The sequence below is a fragment of the Piliocolobus tephrosceles genome, chromosome 1, assembly GCF_002776525.5.
Source record: "Piliocolobus tephrosceles isolate RC106 chromosome 1, ASM277652v3, whole genome shotgun sequence".
NCBI classification, from domain to species: Eukaryota; Metazoa; Chordata; class Mammalia; order Primates; family Cercopithecidae; genus Piliocolobus; species Piliocolobus tephrosceles.
Window position 1 is genome coordinate 184,213,895 of NC_045434.1, and position 19,217 is coordinate 184,233,111.

General features: G+C 48.5%; 1 long non-coding RNA gene across 1 annotated transcript; it reads left to right on the plus strand.

Moving 5' to 3' along the window:
• Positions 1 to 2,869: 2,869 nt before the first annotated feature.
• LOC111529580 lies at positions 2,870 to 6,284 on the plus strand. The gene is made up of 3 exons (XR_002727467.2): positions 2,870 to 3,228; positions 3,504 to 3,592; positions 4,498 to 6,284. It is a non-coding gene; the product is annotated as an uncharacterized LOC111529580 (long non-coding RNA).
• The last annotated feature ends 12,933 nt before the right edge of the window (positions 6,285 to 19,217 follow it).

Below are 19,217 nucleotides of genomic sequence, written 5' to 3' on the forward strand. Positions count from 1 at the left end.
GAAACTACTAGGTATACAATAAAATGTCAGGTAGTGATGGGAAGAAAAAGAAAATGGATGGGGGAAAGAGAGTAGTGGGGGCAGCTCTTAGGGCAGGGAGGGCCTCTCTGAGGAGGTGGCATCAGAGCCAAGAACTAGTCTGACCCGGACAAACTGCCCATACCATTGTCTGAAAAGTACAAAACCTGGTCACCTGCTCCCTGCCTTTCCAAATTCACATTTTATTTTGTGGCCTCCACTGAACAGCCATCACTGCCACACCTTAGGCATTGGGCTCATGACCTCTTACAGTGGGATGGTAAGGGTAAGGAGGAGCTGCTAATGTGACTCCTCTGTAAAAGGCAAATCAAGCTCATGCCCATCCGCCTGACACCAGGGCCCCAGGTCTCTGTACCACAACACGGCTTCGGTGCTAGAAAAAATCCAGCTGTAGCTGTGGAGACAAGACACAGCAATGACTTGAACCAGAATATTGATTCTAGAATTTCATGATGCCTCTGATCATCAGGGTTCTGGACCCAGGAAGGGTCCTCAGACACACCTAGCACTTCACATTCACTAAGTCATGCATGATCATCACCTCATCTGATTAATTCCCTTACTCTACAGGTAGGCAGACTGAGGTCCGGAGGCCACGAGACACAAACCACAGGGCATCAGTGGTGACAGAGATAAGAACTCAGCTCTCCCAGCTCCCGATCTGGTGCTCTTTATACCAAAAGTCCACCTTCCAGTTCACGGGTAATGCAAAACTTTTGTTTGGTCTGGGGTCGTTTCAACAGTAGATGCAATTGTCTCTGTGCAGGACCTGCCTCCCAGGGGAATACGGTAGTGCGGAGAAGAGGGTGCGGACGGACCAAGGGCTGAAGATGTCCTGGGGATGGGGTGGCGATGGTGAATGTGCCTGCTGAGCACAGGAGACGGACCACAGCACCCGGCACTCCGGTGGGGTCCAGAGGGGAGGAGCCACCTGCAGGGACAGCAAAGCTGAAGAGGGGACAACGTAAAGCCACTTCTGTCTTTACCTCGCATTGCCTTTGCACCACGTGCATTTGAGTGCGGTGCAAAGCTTCTCACGTTTTATTCCTAAGTCTGAAACTGCCTAGGAGGAGGAGGGAGAGGAGTGTTCTTTCATTCTCTAAGGGCCTCCCGTGTGCCCTATGCTGGGAACTTCTCCTTTCTCATTTTATTTCCTTCACGCAGCAACCTTGTAAGACGGCGATTCTCATGACTGTATTACAGATGGGGCCTGAAGCTCAGTGTGGGGGCAGCTTGCGTAGCAGCCCCCTCCACCCTCTCGCCCCAGGCCACCACTCAGAGGTGCAAGGGAGATTCCAGCCAAGGTCTGCAGAGCGGAAGCCTGTGCTCTCTGAGGCCTGGTCTCCCACGTGGCCAGCAGGAGGGCTCCTCCGGAAGGGTTTCCAGGGAGGCCATGCGGGCTGTCTAGATTGATAGCGAGCTCCCCACATCCTGTAACCCCCTCCCTGCTAGGCCTGTGCCCGTCGCTCTGGCTGCAGGCAGGGAGCAAGGCTGGGCGCTAATTTACACTTGTTTAACTACAGCTGCCGCCCTCCCGCCATGTGTCTATCCGCCATTTATTGCGCTTTCCAAAGCCCTGCCCGGCACTCAGGGGCATTTCCTGCCTGCGCTAATGGAGGAGAATAGACGCATTATATGTGAATAATGGATTATGATGATACAATTTGGGTCTCTTAGCTCTCACCGAGCCTAGGCTGGCCTTGCATTATTGATAACTTACACACACCTTCCCGAGCGTGTTTATGTAAATATTTAATAGGGAAAGCAAGTTAACCCATTGGTTTCAGCCATTTCCATAGCACTAGAAGTAAGGGCCATGAGGGGTGACTTGGGGGGGCCCCAGCAGGAGTTAGGTTTCTTTGGAAAAACCGGGAAGTTGCCAAGACGCTCGCTTGGTCACAAGGAGTGTATGGTCTTGAGGTTTGGGTTTTCCAAGAGCTGAAACAAAAGGGTAGGGCTGCCTCACTGTGGGAGATCACCTCCGGTCAAGAAGACGAGTTGCCCGACACAGGCAGAGCACGGCGAGGATGTTGGGATGAGGGGTGCAGATTACTGGAACGCAGCTGTGGTGGGTGTCACCACTGAATAAATCGAACCGTTGCTTCCTATCTTACATGGCCGATTTCCTGCGCTTCCCCATGGCTTCCACATTTCACACTCCATTGCATGTTGGAAGGCAATGCTTTAGAGACTGCCTGGGTTCCACCCTGGGCTCCACCATGTGCCCGCTGGATGGCAAGTTAGTTAATCTCTCTGTGCACTGGTTGTAACATCTGTAAAATGGGAAACTAATTTATTTGTCTCATAGGTACCCATTGTTGGTGCAAGAATTCAGTGAGATAATACATCTGAAGTCCTTTTACAGTGCTAGGCAATACTACCTATTACCATATAAGCTGCCACTGGAAAGATGCACACACTTTCACATGGGTCTTCATGCCACGGCACGCATTAGCCGGCAGTGTTTCTGAGTGGTGTAGAAAATAGTTGTGCAGCCCAAACACAGTGAAATATGGTTATTTTGCTAATATCCTGTTTCTGGCAATTAAACTACTATGTCTCCTTTGGGAAATCACGAGAGTGGGTATGTGCCCCATCTGCTTATGCAGAGGGTGGAGGACCAGGCAGAATCGGTAGGTCTGAGCTGGCCTGCCTCTGCACCCTGCCCCAGGCACCTGCCTCCTCTCCGGCTTATCTCCCCCATCCCCTTCCCAGGTTGCCATTGACAACCTGCCATTCTCAGAGCATGCTTCCGAGCTGCCAAGTCTTCACACCTGCTGGCTCCTCCACCTGAATGCCCTTCTCTTCATCCTCTTCCTGGAAACCCCAACTGATTCAGGATATGGTTCAGTCATCACCTCCTTCATCCAGCCTTCTTTACTTCTTTGTCCTAACATTGAAATGGCCAGCATGTTCTTCTACCTGCCCACCAGACATGCAGCTCTAAGGTCCCGGGAGGCAGATGCCGACAGATGCATTTCAGTATGCCCGGCACCTCCACCACACAGGGGCTGTGCTGGTTGCTGTTGGAATGCTGCAGGGCACAAAACGGATAATGCTGGAGGGAGAAGACAGACAACAAACGCAAGGCTCAAGAAACTCTAGTTAATGTAAGAAGAGGACACACATGATTGAAGAGGGAAGCCGCCATGCAGAGTGCCTGGTGCACTTTTAAATGGGCGAGTCAAGGTAAGCCTCACTGCAAAGATGACCTCTGAGCAGAGGTCTGAGGGAGGTGAGGAACGAGAAGAGTGAACAGCCAGTATGAAGATCCAAGGTGGGAGTGTACTCCCAGTGTGTTCAAGGGAAGCACCAAGATGGGCGTGGCTGGCACAGAGTAAGAGAGGGAGGTCTTAGCAAGTGGGAGGTTCCGGTAGTGCAAGGCCTTGTGGCCTTGGCAAAGACTTTGCCTCTTGGAGGATTATAAGCAAGGTGTGACTGGGTCTAGTGTCTGTGTTTTAAAGGGATCGTCCCGGCAGCTATGTAGAGCATTACTATAGGGGTCAAGTACCGCAGCAGGGACAGCAATTAGTAGGCTACTGCAAGAGTCCAGGTAAGATATGATGGTGCCTTATGCTAGGATGGGAGCAGGGGAGGTGGTGGGAGATGGCCAGTTGCTGAGGTTCTAACAGAGGTGGAAGATGGAGCTGTCCGGGTTTCCTGATGGTTTAGGTATTTGAAGTGAAAGAAAGAGCAGAATCAAGGACGACTCCAAGGTGTCACCAGAAGGATGGAGCCGTCATTAACCAAGTGGGGAAGACTGCAGGGGTGGTGGGGAACAGGTTTGCAGAGGGAAAGATGAGGAATTCCATTTGGGATGCATTATTTGACATATTAGATCTGAGATATCAAACATCCAAGGGGACCGTTCGAATGGGCAACTGCTTGTAGGAGTCTGGAATTCTGGGAAGAGGGTCGAGGCTAGCATTAGAAATGTGGAAGCCATCTGCATACAGATGGATGAGCTCAGAAGTGAGAGAGTGCAAGGAAGAAAGAGCCACCGAGGCCTGAGCCCAGTGCGCTGCAAGGAGTAAGGTGGGGAGGGAGGAGAACCAGCAAAGGATGCAGGAAGAAGCGCCCATGGCAAAGGTGAAAACCCACTTGTTGAAACTTCAGTGCATTGGCGCTGTAATAAACAATTGTAATAAAATAGCCACCATTAATTGAGTACTTACTCTTCGTTAGACACTTCACATATAGTTTTCCCTTTGATCCTAAGATTTGGGAGTTCTCATTCCCATTTTACAGATAAGGAAACTGAGGCTCAGAAAGGTAAAGCTGCCTGACCAAGGTTTCACGGCTAGTTATGGCAGCGCAGCAAAAAACCCAAGCTTCAGGTCAGCCCAACTAACATTTTTTGACCATCTGCTGAGAGCTGAGTGCTCTTGGTAGACATTATCCTATTTAACACTCTCAATACCCTTGCAAAAATAGATGTCATTTCTACCCATTTTACAGATGAGGAAACTGAGGCTTGGAGTCTCATTAAGCGACCTAACCAAAAGTTACCCAAGGAAAAATTGGCTGACGGAGATTTGAATCCTGGTCTCCTGCCTTCCTTTAGACACTTGGGGTGCTCCCGAGTCTGCATTTGGAGAAGGGAATAGCATTAAGGTATCAGCTGAAGCTTCTCAGCTTGAAATTCTAGTCCTCTTCCAGAGGCCAGATGTTAGGCTGGTGTCATGGGGCTCTCCGCTGAGTCCTAGGCTGGAAACAGAGAGGGAGGGGACTCTGTTACCAAATCCCAGACCGGGCACTCCCAGGGAGTCCCTTCCTCCCCACCTGCCTGGCATCTGGCCTCCGCCAGCTCCTGCCTGGCTGCCAGATGTACCAGCTATGGCTCCTCTCCACGGAGAGTCTCATTTATTAATTAACGTGGACGCCAAGGGGGCAACTTCTCAGACCCAGCCTCAGAGCAGATCTTGGCACATTTTTCAGACTTTGTTTAATAATTTATCATCTTTTAATCATAAAAATAATTAGCACAAGAGCGATAATCTGTGCTCTGCCGAGAGCAGACCAACGGAGGAATTTTCAGACAGTTCCAGGACCCAGAGAGCAGAGCTTTGGCAGCGAGGAGAGGAAGGTTGGCTCCAGGCCAGGTGTCCTCTCCAGGATCGGCCCTTGGGAGTCAGATGTCAAAGATGCCGTCTGGCTTTTGGGGGAACTCAAGGACCACGCTGCTTTCCCAGGAATTTGAGGCTCCTGCTCCTAACTCTGACTTGGCTCACTGGATAGCTCTCTGGGAAGTTCCTTCTCTCTCTGGGTCTTAATTTTCCCACCTGTAAAATGGGAGTTCAATTAGACAATGAGCAAGGACACTATTGTTAAGGGCACCATGATCCAATGAGATAGCAAACGTAGAAGCAGTGGCTGTGGCAGTAAAGACAGTGAGCTGGAGTGCCCATGAGAGCCATGAAGCCTTCCACAGTCCCCACCACCTCCCACCCCCGTTGGCTTCTGCATCCCCAGGTGCTCAAAGAGCCCTGGGACAGACTCAGTTCTATCAGGTATAAGCCGTGTGGCCTGGGGCAAGTCCATCCCTTCTCTGAGCCTGAGTTTACTCAGCTGAAAAGAAAGAGTGATCGCTCACAGCTCTCCCAGAGAAGATCCAAGGGAGAGGATGACGGGGTTGCCCCTTGGAGACAATGATCTCATTCTGCCCCACATTTAACTGGCACTCCCTGTCCAGACTTTGGGTTCTAGAGGGCGGGGCAGGACTGCCTCATCCTTTGTGCCTAATAGCGCTGGTAGTGACCAAATGAGCTAAATGTTCTACCAATTCCAGCAACCTGTCTTGAGATTGTTCAACCTGTACAGGCAGACACATCCTCCTCGCAGGGTGGCAGCAAGTTCCGGTGACTCTGGATAAAACCACAGCAGTTCAAGAAAGCAACTCCTCCTCTTCTTGTGGGGTCTTGTGCAAGCTGCTTTGCCTCCAGCTGCCTCAGCCTCTTCATGTGAAACTGGGGATATCTGTCTTAGATTGGAGGTCCCCAGAAGCAGACCCAGAGACAAGAATCCAAGATCAAGTCATTTATTTAAGAAGAGATCCTGGAAGCTCCAACAGGGAGTGGAGAGGTGAGACTGGGAAGGGGAGGAGAGCAATGAAAGGCGGGTGAATTAGCTGGTGACCACGCTGGACCCAGGCCCACTGGGGCCATCTCAAGGGTTGGCAAACTACAGCCCACAGGCCAAATCAGACCTGCCTCCTGATTTTGTAAATAAAGTTTTATTGGAACACAGCCATGCCCACTCATGTCTGTATTATCTATGGCTGCTTTTCTGCCGCAATGACAGAGTTAAATGCTTACAACAGACACCATATGGTCCTCCGAGCCTAAAATATTGACTCTCTGGCCCTTTGCCAACAAACTTCCTCAGCCCCTGTTCTAGAACGTAGTGTAGAACTGACCTCAGAGCTGTCTCTTTCGAAGGACAGGAAGCTGGGCTCTTTATGCTTCCACCCCAGTCCATTGCTGACTGTTCCTAGGGGCCCTAACACCTACTCCCCTAAACATACACTTCCAGTGCCAGGGAAGCACACTCTGGCAGCCAGAGGAACCCCAAGGAAGAGTCATGGCAGGTACGGGGCAGTGAGTGCCCAGGAGAAGTTGGAGACCAGGGCCGCAGCTGCAAGATCTCACTAAACTGTTAGGAGGACTAGATCAGATCATGCTTGGAAGTACCAAGAACAGGGAGTGCTCCCTAATACTCCACACCTCCCATCATTACCACCAGCCCCTAACCAAAGTCATTCCTGGCTGGCTCACTCCCAAATGATCTGCGTTCACCTTCTTGCTGGGCCTCTGCCTGCCTGTCTTTCTTAGGTGCTGCTGATTTCTGAGCTCCAGGTGACTCTGGTCCTGGGAAGAGGGTTCCTCTCCAGGCCCCAGCTCTGGTCACAACTGCACTCGCGTTGTCCTCTCCCTGGCTCCAGCGGGCAGCCCAGCCTTTCCTGCTTCATTCTCAAGTGCCTCCTGCCTCCTGCCTCCTGGGACTGCATAAGCCCACCCACCTGGGCTCTGTCCTCCTCGGCCTGAATTTTGGACCTGCTTGAGGTGGGCAGGGGACACTGCCCTCTGGTCTCCATCCCAGCAGGCGAGTCTTCTCTCCCTGGTCAGTTATGTCACCCCTCAACCCCACCACCACTCTTAGTCGATTCTGCTCTTGCTCTCCTGTGCCATCCAGAGGCTGTCAGCACCACCTGGGCCCGGCCCTCACCTTTTACCCACCCCTCCTGGCGAGTATTGTGGGCAGTTGGCTCCGGGCTGCTTTCAGAGAAGGACATAGGCAAATAGATTTGACCAGAAGTCAGTTAGCATGATCAGGGCTCCATCTGGGGTCATGGTCACGGCTCAGTCTGCTCAGTCTAAGACCAAGATCAGGGCTCAGTTGAGCAGAGGCCAGAGTCACGGATCAGTCTGGGTTCCAGTTCAGGAATCAGATTGAGGCTGGAATCAAGGCAAAGCCTGAGGTCAAGGTCAGGGCTATACTTGGACCGAAGCCCAGGGATCAGTCTAACCAAGGAGCGCAGCACACCCAACTGGTTTATCTAACCGCTCAGCCCAGGCCATAGCTCCTGCCCCTTGGCTCGCCCCTCTGGCCCTCCCTGGGAACCTCCACCCCATCCCTCCCTACTGGGGTGCCTGCATTTCCATTCATGTGTGCACCCTCCTGGCCAGGCGGTGAGGATTCCCAGGTCCATCTGTCTGCTGAGCTGTCGTGGGAACCAAGCTCAGCGAATGGGCCCAAGCCTGTCTCCCTCCGGAGCCTGCCTCCAGACTGTTGGCGTTCACGGCTCTGCCTCGCAGCCTCCGAGCTGGGCTCGTGCTGCTGAGTCCAAACGCCGTCCACTGCTCAGTTCCAGCCAGCCACCAAGCACTCCCCAGATGGGCAGGGACCGCGCCATGCCTGCCTGCCTCCTGCCTCAGGCACTGCTCGCTCCCTGCCAGAGGCCCAGGGGAGGTGCCCAGTCCCCAGACTCACAGCCCCGGGGGCCATGCAGGGCCCGGGGAGGGCAGGGAACCCACCTCCACCAGCTCCAGGGCCCTGAACACCATCCAACCAGTGATTGCCTCCAGCCTGGCCACTGGCCCTAGTGAGGCCTGGCCTCCCTCCAAGTGCCTGTCAGCCTGTGTCCTCTAACCACAGAACTGCCCGGAGGTCTTGGGAAAGCCAAGGTGATCCATGCAATGTGACCCCCAGAGACTCCGTCTGAGAAGCTCCAGGCAGCATAGAGCCCAGAATCGGGCAGCCCTGGGCTTGCATGCCGCTGCTGTCACTTCAAGCTGTGGGACCCTTGACGAGTTACTCTGTGCCTCAGTTTCCTCATTTATAAATGGGAGCTTCTAGGTTGTAGTGAGGGCTATTAGAAGGTGTAAATCCCCTGCAGGGGCAGGAGCTTGCTGTCTCCATCCATTGTCTTTGTCTGCCTGGCATCCCTGCCCCCTTCTGGTTGTGACACCCCCTCCCTGTGCCAAGCTGGCCCTTCTCCACAACCTGTGGGTCTGGTGGGGCAGCCAGTCCTGGGAGCTGACCCCCATGGCCATGGAACAGGCACAAGCTGGCTCACAGACGGAAGCAGAGCAGAGACGGAGAGAGGCTGCATGAATGGTTGGTCTATTGACATCACCTGGACCCCCAGAACCCTAGGGCCAGGCCCTCCCAAACCTCCCAAGAACAAAGCCAATACCTCCCTTTTAGCTGAAGCTGTTGGACATGGGCACCTATCTCTGGTGACCTGGTGACAGGATTCAGAAACAGACAGGAAGCACATATTATGGTTAAGAGCCTAGACTCTAAGCCACAATATTGGGGTTCAAGTCCCAACTCTGCCACTTCTTAGCAGTATCACCTTAGACGAGTTACCCAAACTCATGGGATGGCAGTTTCCTCATCTGTAAAATGGGGATGACACTAGTACCCACTTCCCAGGGTGGTTATGAGGATTCTTTTAATTAATATATGGAAGACACTTAGAACAATACTTGGCTCGTAGTAAGTACGGTGTATAAGTAAGTATGGTGTTTAAGTATTTGCTAGTATTTTTATTTATTTTAATCATCCCCTGCTCAGTTGTCCATCCTAGAGGATAAGATGGGATACTCAACAAATATTTATGGGGTCCCTACTGTGTGCTCCACTCTGTGATGCACTGGCAATAAGGCTGCTGTGGGCTTCATCCTCCAGGGGCTCACTTCTGGTGAGGCTGGGTGGCAGAGGAACTGCTACTCCAGGGCCGCCAAGATGAAGCTGCACCCATGGCACCCATGGCACCCACTGCACAGTGAGCTACTTTCTAGTAAGCCTGTGGGGTGGCCAGCCAGGGTTTGGGCCAGGGCTCCCAGTGCTCATTTGGTCCCTGGAATCTTTATCTGATGCTGGGGGATTCTTTCTAAGTAACTGGGGCCCCCAAGACCCTGCTGACCAGTATCCTTGAGAAACCCCCTCATTTTCCCCAAAGCTGACATCCCCAGCTCTCACTCAGGACCATGGGGAACAGGGGATCGTGGACACATTGAGAAAGTTATGCAGAGATCTGGGAGAGAGGGTATGGGCTACAGCAACGAGTGGCCAGAAGAGTTTCACTGGGACCCCAAAGGACAGAAAGTGACTTTGTCGTCCAAACAAGAACATTAAGAGAGGAGGAAAGAGGCAAACTAGGGCAGACTCTTAAGTTCGTGTAATTAAGCACCCCTCCCCTAGGCCACATCAAGAGTGGGTTGTACCCTCTGATAGAGATTCGGCTGAATGGACAGAAAACCTGGGTCAGACAGTCAGCGGCTTCCTTGACAGCCAGATATCCTAACCTGAGCCATCTGGGAGGCAGAGGGGCTCAGACCAGTGGACAGAGAAAGGCAGGTTGAGCATGTCCAGGAAGTGTCAGGGTCTGCACGCTACTGCCAACCTAGTATGGGCACCAGTTCCAAGTTTTGGTTAATTAAACTTTGCAATATAATTTTTGCAAAATTATATGAAAATTGTGTAATAATAGTTATTAACAGTGACATTTGTATCACAGTGAGAGGCTATATGGCATGAGGGTTAAAAGTGGAGCTTCAAAATGCCTGGGTTTGACCAGTTTCACTACTTAATGGTTATTTCACCTTGAAAAAAAGCACTTCCCCTCTCTATGCAACAGTTTCCCCATCTGTCAAATGGAAATAATGAAATAACATAATAGCATTCACCTCATCGAGTTGTTAAGAGAATTACATTCTAAGACTTACATGAGAAGTCTTAGAAGAGAAACTGGCACATAGCAATAAATGTGTATTACTTGTTATTGAGCACTTACTATATATCAGGTACTGTGCTGAACACTTTATTTGCAACATTTAATTTAATCCTCACAACAATCTATGAGATAGGTGCTCTTTTAGCCCCCATTTCACTGATGAGAAAACTAAGGCACAGAGTAAGAGATTTCACCTGGGCTCCCGTGGCTCTTAAATGGCTAGCTAAAATTCAGGTTCAAGATTGTCTGAATCAGGGGTCAAATACAAAAATGGGGATGATAGAAATGAGATCCAGCAGAAAACAAAAAATCGAGCTAGTTGTGTACAGCAGAGACATGGGGGGGTGTGGTGAACTGAAACCCTCATGCCCTGTCTAAATGGTCTAAATGGAGCAGACCGCTCAGTGCCAGCTAACCAATGCCCTGAAGGGCTCCAAGGGCTGGCATTGTGGCTGGGCCCCAAGCTGAGTGAACCAAGTCCTCTGACCATAGAGCCTGGAGGCAACCATCTTCAAGAGACCATTGAAGCCAACCTCCCATGCCCATGACCCCACATCAATGCTCAGAGTGTGAGTCTGTGGGCCATTAGTCTTCCTCCACACCCACCAGCCTCATAATGCTGTTGCGTTATGTCCTTGTCCCGCTTCTCCAGTCCCTCCCTCAACCCCTAAACTTTACCTGGAGCTGGAAATCCAGAGAGCCTTCCCTAAGGGTTCCCTCCATCTCCTGCCTTAACTGGAACCAGGCTCTTTCTCAAAGACACCTCCTCCTCTGCAGCCCCCCAGATATCTTGCTGTCTGCTCATTTACCCTGTAAGAATCAGAGGTGGGGTTGGTATCCATCTTACACTCCGTTGTTCCTCTTTGGCCTAGAATATAGTACATCTTTGAGGGCCATGCCATTCAGCTCTGCTATCCTTTCCCCTTGCCTCACTATGGTAGACATTGTTGTTGATATCATGATCAGCCCCAGAAGCCTTTGGCACCTGGCTGAGGTCTTCTTTTTCACTTTAAGCTTTTATTTCATGCTTTTCGCTTTTTTACCCTGTGCCTTTATCTTGGGTGAATTTGACATCCACAGGAACTATCCATGCAGCACGCAGGCTTCTCAGGTCCTCAGTCTCATCTCCAATAATCCTCTCTCCCACATCCCCCAGCCACTCATTCCCTGTCTCATCACAAGCCTTGCCATGACCCCAAACTGTAGCCCCCAGCATAACTAACTCAAACATCCTAATCTCTGACCAGCCTACTCTACTTCTTTACAAGCTTGCATCATGGTCCTTCTTTAGCTTCCTCAAGACTTCCATCAACCTCTTCATCTTTCTCTCAGCCTATCAGCTGTCTTCCTCTGCTTCTCCTTTATCCTGGCATAGATTCCGTGGTCCATCATTTTACTAACACTCCTACAAATACTCCAAATTCTCCCCCACCACTTTCTCTTCTCTACCTGTTTATCAAAACCCCAATCTTCAATGAACCCAAATCTTTGCTGTCTCGTGCTGCACACAAACCTACGAAATTCATGATCACTGGCTTCCTGTGATTCTCCAACATTTTTTCATCAGCTTCCTCTTTTGTCTTCCATGACTTTCAAACATTCCCAGACTCTTCAAACCTCATATGCTTTACTCCTTCCCTCTCACTCTCATCAGGTGACCTCACCCCTTCCCAGAGAAAATGGAATTGATCAGAAAGGAACTCTCCTACAAAACTACCTACATCAGTACCCATTCTCTCTCCCACTGCTGCATGAGAAGAGGGGTCCTTCCTCCATGCTCCTCCTGTGTTTTGAACCCCATTGTCTCCCACCCCATATTATTCATTATTTCTTCTCTCTCCTCTGTATCCATCCACTTCATCTTAAAAGGATCTTTCTTGTTGACATTTAAACATTTATGTCTCTCCCATCTTAGGATAAACCCTTCTTGGCTACAGGTCTCTAGTTATAGGTCTCTCTCCTCTCCTATCCTCTCCCCCTCTTCTCTCTTCTCCTCTCCTTCACTGCCAAACTGCCTGAAAGAGTTGTCACTATGTAATCCCTTGGTATAAGTTATTGGCTGGGACTATGGGCCCTGGAGCCAGACTGTCTGCTTTTGAATTCCAGTTCCATTTCTCACCAGCTGTGTGACATCAGGCAAATCACCTAACCTCTCTGAGCCTCTGTTTCCTCTTGTCTATAAAATGGAAACACATGTACCTCCCTCAAAGAATCATTGTGAGGGTTAAAGGAGTTAATATACATAGAGCACTTAGAACAGGGCCTGCCCATAGTAAGTGTTCATTTCCTATTTGCCATTGTTTGCTATTATTATTATTGCTCTGATTGCTTCCTCTCCTCCTTGCTCCTTCCTCCACCCAATAATCTGGCTTCTGCCCTTTATTCTACACAAACAGCTCTGGCTAAAGGTACTAGTGTTCCTCTTATCTCTTAATCCAAAGGACACTTTCCAATCCTCTTCTTATTCGACATCTCAGCGAGTTGACCATTCCTTCCTACTTTAAACATTCTCTCCCTTCTACCTCTCTGAGGGTTCCTTTCCAGTTTCCTTTGAAGTTTCATCCCCCTGTCCCAGACATGGATTTGGGTGGCATTGCCATGAGTTACTCCCTACCCTCCTTAAGACAGGGTCTCCCCAATTGATATTGACAACCCGAAGCTCTCCTCTGACCTCAAGTCAAAATCCTACTCAACACTTAGAGTTCCCAACCACCCTTGAAATCAAATACAACCAAAATGAACTCATGACCTCCTTCCCACTCCATTTTCCCAAAACAAACCTGGTCCTCTTTCAGATGTCACCACCATCTATCTGGTTTTGCAAGTCAGAAACCTGGAAGCCATCATTTTTCTCTCCTGCTTCTTCATCCCCCTCCAATCATTCCCCAAGTAATTATTGCCTCCTAAAGAGCCCTCACCATTTCTACTGCCTCCTCTCTAATTTAAGCCAATCTCATCTCTTCCCACTACTTGCTGACTAACTGGTCTCAATGCCAGATCCCTCTACCAATACTAATTTCCACACAGTACCCAAACTGATCTTTTCAAAAGACAGACCCAGTTTATCTTCACCTCACAGCCCTGTTCTCTTCCAGGTTGACTTCTTGGGCTCCAGGTATTGGAAAAATGGTTGCCACAGCTCTGAGCCTCACATCCTTTGCCTTTGAGTCCAACTGTCACTTATCCAGAATTTCCTTCAAAGTCCCATAGCATCTCCATGGCTGTGATCAAACCATGTGCCTATCCTCAAACCAATTATTGTGGCCCAGGGGATGCAAAGTTGTGAGTGACTTAGCATGGGTTATGTGCTCACTGCTGAAGTTGAGGAATAAACTCCCAACTACATCACATGTACTAAAAAAATTGGGGAGGGCTGTTTCTGCAAGGAGAGCCAATGGCTGCCAAAAACAGATGGTGTCCACTACAGTTGCCAGTACAAACATGAGTCGTGGTATATCAGTATTTCTCTGACTGTGTTCAGCTGAATACTAAACTCTCAAAATCCTCTTGAGTGGGGACCAGAGGATAAAAAATATTTTTGGGTAAGTAAATTTGAGAAAACTTGAATTTTATTCCCCTGCCCTTACAGATACACAGTACATGTTAGCATATTAGGAGCACTGAAATCTCCTGCAGCTAAGAAACCTGTCTGGCTTTCTTTAACCCAGCATTTCCTAAACATATTTGAGTGTATATCCCTTCTGTAGTTACTATGTGCCCCCCAAAGTCCATGTGTTGGAAACTTAATCTCTAATGCAACAGTGTTAGGAGGTGGGGCCTAATAAGACTTGATTAGATCATTATCATGAGAGTGGCTTTGTTATAAAAATGAGTCTGCCCCCTCTTGCTGTCTTGCTTTCAAACTCTCTGGCCCTTCCACCTTCTGCCATGGGATGACACAGCACAAAAGCCCTTGCCAGATCCTGGTGCCATGCTGTTGGATTTCCCAGCCTCCAGAACTGTGAGCCAAATAAATTTTGTTGTTCATAAATAACCAGTCTCAGTCTGCTATTCTGTAACACAAAGCAACCCCTTTCCCTTACATTCCCCTATAGGGATGTTTTTCAACGTACTTTGAAAAACCTCCCTGGATGAGAAGACTTCAAAAAGTTTGTGGAAACATGAAATTAAAAGATAGAAATAAAAACTATAAACTTTATTTCTCAACATAACCTTCATCAAGGTCAAGTTTCTTTTTTAAGCAATGATACCAGCCATTTAGTCCATCTCTAAAGAACTACAGGTCCTGGGAATTTGACCATGTCAATACAGTCTTTTTTACATTATTAACTGAAGAAAAATGGGTACCCTTTACAGATTTTTTTAAGATTGGGAAACTAAAAGCAGCCAGAAGAAGCCAAATCAGGACTGTAAGGTGGAAGCCTAATGATTTCCCATTGAAACTCTTGCAAAATTGCCTCTGTTTGACAAAAGGAATGAGCAGGAATGTTCTTATAGTGGGGAAGGACTCTCTGGTGAAGCTTTCCCAGGAGTTTTTCTGCTAAAGCTTTGGCTGTCTTTCTCAAAACACTCTCATAATAAGCAGATGTTATCATTATTTGGCCCTTCAGAAAATCAACAAGCAAAATAATTTGAGCATCACAAAAAAAAAAAGAAATGTTGCCATGACCTTGCTCTTGACTGGTCCACTTTTGCTTTGACTGGACCACTTCCACCTCTTGGTAGCCATTGCTTTGATTGTGCTTTGTCTTCAGGATTGTACTGATAAAGCCATGTTTCATGGCCTTTACAATTCTTCAAAGAAGTGCTTCAAGATCTTCATCCCATTTGTTTAAAATTCCCATTGAAAACTCTGCTCTTGTCTGCAGCTCATCTGGGTACAATGGTTTTGGCACTCACCAAGTGGAATATTTGCTCAACATAAATGTTTTAGTCAGAATTGTGTAAGCTGAACTAATTAAGATGTCTATGGTGTTGGCTATTGTTTCTGCTGTTAATCACTGGTCCTCTTCAATTAGGGCATGAACAAGATTAATGTTTTCCTCACATATTGATGTGGATGGTCTGCAGCTGAGGGTTTCATCTTCAACATCATCTCATCCCTTCTTAAAACCAGTTCCCCATTTGTAAGCTGTTGATTTCTCTGAGGCATTGTCTCCATAAACTTTTTGTAAAGCATTAATGATTTCACCGTTCTTCCACTCAAGCTTCACCATAAATTTGATGTTTGTTCTTGCTTCAATTTTAGCAAAATTCGTGTTGCTTTGATAGGGGCTCTTTTCAAACTGATGTCTTATCCTTCTTAGTGCCTCAAAATAGATCCTGTTCAGACATGTTATAACAAGTTAGTGCGGGTTTATTTTGGTGCAAAAAGATTTTGAAATCCATCTATAGTTTTTTCATTTTTATCCTTTTTCATTTTTTTTTTAAGATAAGGTCTCACTCTGTCACCCAGACTAGAGTGTAGTGGCACAATCACGGCTCACTGCAGCCTCAACCTTCCAGATTCAGGTAATCCTCCCACCTCAGCCTCCCAAGTAACTGAAACTATAGGCTCCCGCCACCACGTTGAGCTAATTTTTCTATTTTTTGTAGAGACGGGGTTTTACCATGTTACCCAGACTGGTCTTAAACTCCTGGGCTCAGGCGATCCACCCACCTTAGCCTCCCAAAGTGCTAGGATTAAAGGTGTGAGCTGTTGCACCTGGCCTAGTTTTTTCTTACTACATATTTTCATGAAGTTTTTGAAGACGTCTCATATTGAGTTACTCTGTGTGCTTTTAGGGTTCTCTCTTCATCCACTTTCAGCTGCTGCTCTGGGTGTTTTTACTTCTAGAAGCCACTCTCCACCTCTTTTTTCTACTTCTAAATCCTCTGTAGGCTATACAAACAATAATGAAGACTGTTAAAAACTATTCATAACGTAAGAGAAAGGGACTCTGAGCAAGGTTCTGGTGCATCCTCCTGTGAGTAAAGTGTGGAGATGCTACAGCATTTTGTCTCTGTGGTTCTAATTATTTTAGGTCTCAATCTTGGCTGGAGAGGAGTTGTCAGAGAGCTGAGTTTTGAGACATGCTATTCGATACTGACCCCTCTTCGTAAGAAAGTCTTGAGGGTCCAGGCAACAGGAGAGTGCTACAGAACAGGAGAAGGCAGGGGTAGTCTGTGTACCTCCAGGGAGTTCCTATTATGGAACACCGCTAGAACAACAGCAGGACAGCCCAGGCAGGCTGAACTCTGAACTCTGAAAATGCATTTCAACAAGAGGGCCTTTAGTCACACTCAGGAGAGATTTTATATGGAAAAGTGGACACAGCAGCCAACATGAGGAACAATTGTAAACAGAGACCAATAGTGATTCTAGGATTGTGTGAGAGCTTGCTAGTATGCATGCAAATACATACATAGATGAAAGGTTGCCTTTCCGGAACATAGGGACACACAGAGACAGAGCTACGTGCACAAGAGAAAGGGAGAAAGAGACTTTGACTGGATCTGACCCAAGGAAAGATACTTAGATAAATCCAAGGTATAGAGCTGTAGTGATGACGTTCTCTGAAGCCTAAATCAGGAGCCGTGGACATCACTGTGGTCTGACGTGTGGGTTTCTTCCCAATTTGTCTCACGAACCTCTGATACATAATCTGCCCCACGGGCTGGCCTGTGGTGTGACTTGTGGTCTGCCAGCGTGTTCTGTCGCAGCTCTGCAGGGAGACTGAATGTCCAAAACTGGGCCAGGTACAGGGCGCGCTATCCAGGCTGGAATGCTCAGCTCTCCTGCAGTCTGTCTAGGCCCCCTTTCAGGGGAGAGGCATTGGAGGTCCCTGTGAGTTATGACTTTTATTATGCAGAAAACAGGCACATTAACTTCAGGTCTTTGAAAAATGTGATCCTGTAATCAGAGTCTGTGTCTGTCCTGATGCACAGTGGCACCAGGCCAGAGAAGTGCAGGGATGAAATAAACATTTAGAAAGACAACTGCATTTGCAGATCTAAGAATTGAGTTATATTCATTTCTGACAGCTTCCTGAATCACAGCCCACGTCTCCGCTTGGCAAAACTGGGACCTGGCCCTTTAACTGGACTCCATTTCACATAATTAAAGACTCACAAAATTAAATGGCCTGAATGGAAAGTGGCTTTCAGTGGACTAAATGCCGGGAGCAATCTCCTCGCCAGAGTGGAGAAGTGACACTAGCTTGGAGATCAATATCATCTCTGTTATTAATATCAAAAGCACATTACTTTGTTTTTGCCTGGCTCTCCTCCAAGCCTCCGGCCCTGCCGCGGAGCAGCCATTTGCTTGGGCCATAATTTACTTTGGTGAGTTTTTAAGGTATTGTTTTGTCAGGACCAATCACCGTGACGTTATAAATGGCTGGGAGGACTTGCACTCTCCCTCAGTGACATATACAGCGAAATTAATTTTTAAAAGTTTCACGTCAATTACTCCTGTCCTTGAGTTATGCAAGGGGACAAAGGAGCAGAGACGTAAGGACGTGAGTGATCTCAAACAGATGAGGTAACGACACACAGAAGCTGAGGCTGAAGACCAGAGCAGACATTACACTATCTTTAATTGATGCATTGAATTAAACAATGCTAAAGCCAAATAAATATTGGCCACTTAGCAAAAGAACCATTGATTTTTATGATGGACAACAATGCCATCCTCCACTTTGCTGGTGGAAGGTTTCAAGCCGGGGTCTTATCCGGTCCAAAACAGCCACTTCACTGGATTACACAGCAAGATGCCACCGCTCTTTGGTGGGACTGTGCAAAGTGAGTCTAACTGTTTTCACTGTTTCTTGCTCGACCGAGCCCATGTTCCCTCTCTCATTCACTTTTTTTTTTTTTTTTTTTTTTGAGACTGGGTCTCACTCTGTCACCCAGGCTGGAGTGCTGCGGCTCAATCTCAGCTCACTGCAACCTCCACCTACTGGGTTCAGGTGATTCTCCTGACTCAGTGTCCTGAGCAGCTGGGATTACAGGTGTGAGCCACTGTGCCCGGCTAATTTTTGTATTTATTTTTTTTTAAGTAAAGACGAGGTTTCACCATGTTGGCCAGGCTGATCTCAAACTCCCAGTCTCAGGTGATCCGCCCGTCTCGGCCTCCCAAAGTGCTGGGATTACAGGCGGGAGCCACCACGCCTGGTCTTTAAGGAGACCTCAGGCTGGGTCTTGCCTCGCTCTGCTTCAGTATTGGCAGCGAGGGCAGAGGCACTGAACATCCTTTTTCCCAAGATCTCCAGGTATGTCTCATCTTCCTCCTGTGCCACCTCCCCCAGCAGGCTGTCCCTGAAACCAAAGAAGTGGCTTGTCTTCAGCCCTAAGTACAAAGGGCGCCTCTTCCTGCTCTGCCTGAAAATCAGGGCAGAGAGGAAGACACAGGAAGGGGGACCCAAAAAGATTCGTGTTGGAGAGAGAAAGAGATCTACAACTTACAAGCCCCCAGGATGTGCCCAGCGCCATATCAGACACCATACAACATTATCTTCATCAATTCCCCCAGAAACTTGAAACGTGCGCATGAGGGAGGCAAACTTGAAGATGGATATTGACTTCCAGGAGTGAGCATCTAAAGCCTGAAGACCAGGAATCAGACTCTGTCAACCTCACAGACCCCAGGTGCCTGTGTGTCTCTACCCAAAAACATCCAGCCCCTTTCCGCTGGAATGTAGGTTCCATGAGGGCAGAACCTTATTTTGTTCCCCTATATTCCCAGTGCTAACTGGCACTTGCACGTGCTATGCTCTTAGTACCTATCCATGGAATGAACGGATATTACAAGAGAAGCCCTGAGATGTGAAGATTAGCATCATCAATGGAGAGGAGCAGGTTGCCATTTGGCACCTAATCACACAGAGGCACCTGCCAGGATGGCTTCAACCTGGAGAGGTGAAGGAAGGAACATGCCAAGCAGCCACTGTGCTCAGGCCAGGTACACACATTGACTATCTGTGCTGGGGTTTAAGAA